Source organism: Wasmannia auropunctata, unplaced genomic scaffold (assembly GCF_000956235.1).
Source record: "Wasmannia auropunctata unplaced genomic scaffold, wasmannia.A_1.0 LD336060.1, whole genome shotgun sequence".
Taxonomy (NCBI): domain Eukaryota; kingdom Metazoa; phylum Arthropoda; class Insecta; order Hymenoptera; family Formicidae; genus Wasmannia; species Wasmannia auropunctata.
This window is the reverse complement of record NW_012026830.1, coordinates 2,924,994-2,927,003: the sequence shown is the minus strand read 5'-3', so window position 1 is coordinate 2,927,003 and position 2,010 is coordinate 2,924,994. Positions and strand designations below refer to the sequence as shown.

At 26.8% G+C, this 2,010-nt stretch overlaps 1 protein-coding gene across 1 annotated transcript in view; it reads right to left on the bottom strand.

Moving 5' to 3' along the window:
- LOC105450590 (putative ATP-dependent RNA helicase TDRD12) overlaps nt 1-2,010 on the bottom strand; it is a 12,339-nt gene that overhangs the window by 8,016 nt on the left and 2,313 nt on the right. The window lies entirely within an intron of this gene.

Below are 2,010 nucleotides of genomic sequence, written 5' to 3'. Positions count from 1 at the left end.
TTGTATTTTTACCCACTGAAGATGGCTCAATGTGGAGCCGAAACGTTTGGGTGATAATTATTATTGTTAAATATATGTAATTTTAGCACTAACTTCGTGCAAGGCTCACTAGCCCTTTATTTGATACTTCTTAATTTTTAATTATAATTAAAAATAATTTTTTTATTGCTTCATTTTTTGTTTATCTCCACCACCAAAAATTTTTTTAAAATTTTTTTTTATCAAATTAAAGATTATTTTTATACGAATTCAACCATGTGTGACACAAGTTGTTTTCCGAAGTATCATTTTCAAGAAATAATTATAAATGCCTCTATACGCACACCATCCGTGCTCGTTTACGCGGCGTGCACGCAGCAATTCTTCACGCAGCACGTTCTGCTCGCATTTTTGCATTTAACAAGGGATAACGATGAAAGCAAATCTATTTCCACAATATTCTGCGGATGTATAACTATGAATCATTTTTATCGCGCACGGCTGAACAACGCTTACGAAGCATTTGAGTGTTATACAAGTGTCAAGTTAAATCGATATAAACAAATCTATTGCGGAAACAGTCTGTTTACGTCTAATCACAGAAATATTTTCGTTCGAGTAGTTTCTCTGTTAAAAAAAATCGATAGAAAACGATAAGAACTAATATAGGATCTAACAAATATTTTATCGTGTCCTATCGTATTTATCGTTCTACTTTCTCTGTTCCGAAAGAAATTGTTATCGTTTCCTATTGTTTTCTATCATTAGCTGATAAAAACAATTTTAATCGTTGAAATATCGATAGAATGTCTACAGTAACTTATCGTTTAGATAAAATTTATCATAAATAATTAAAATGTTATCCTAATGAATTGTTTATACATGATAATCTTTTTATCGTTCATAACTACAATTAAAAACGATGTTTTTGAACGATGATTAAAAACGATGATTAAAGATAGAGGTAAATATGCTTGATTTGTAAATACTGAAATAAATAATGAAATAGAAATATACGAAATTTGTAATTATCATAACATAATTTTAACTTCCAGGTTTTATATATATATAAAAAGAACGAAATCGCAGAAAGGAAAAAAGGTGAAATAAGGAGAAGATTAATTAAATCTTTACTATTAACATTATTTAATTGTGCATAACAAGAAGTGAATACATCTTTACAACTTATCGTATAAATAAAACAGTAAAATCACAAAATTGTGTTAAGAACATTGTTTATTATTATTATTATTATTATTATTATTATTATTATTGTCTTTTAGAGTAACAATAATATAATACATAAATATAATATAATAACAATAATATAATGAAGTAATATTAATAAAATTACAAATAATGTAAATATAATATTTATGTTATATAATATTATATTATATAATATATATTCAAACTGATTACAAATATGATCATAAAAAAAATTTATGCAAAGAGATTGCTTATACCATACACAAGTTATAGCAATATTGCCGCAAATATCGCATGCTGCTTTTGAATGTTTTTTAAAACAAAAATTGACTGGTGTATCAAATTCATCTGATTTAATAACCACTTTTATGCCAAGCATATTGAAATAAATTTTAAAATCTTGGAGATGAAAATTGAAAATGTGTCAATAATTGTAGTTTCAAAATAGAATCTCTTGAATGAAGTTTAATTTCTAAATCTAGAAGCATGACCATATCCGAAAAATGTTTTATAAAATTTTTCTATAATCTAAAACCGAATACATCTTACGGTTGTATCTGACCTGTTTTCTGATTTGTTCCAACTGATATAGTTAAGGTAACAAAATTTTCTACTGATTCCGGTCTATTTCTTGCAACTACGTCAGAACAATGACCAGTCCATGAGTCTAATAATAAAACTGATTTAGGATCAACATTCGGGAATAAAACTTCCCTTAACCACATTTCAAAATGATTTGACGTTAATTTTCCAGATTTAAAAGCCATGGCATAAATATTGTCATGTTTAAACATTGTTTCTTGAACTTGGTCGGAAGAGCAC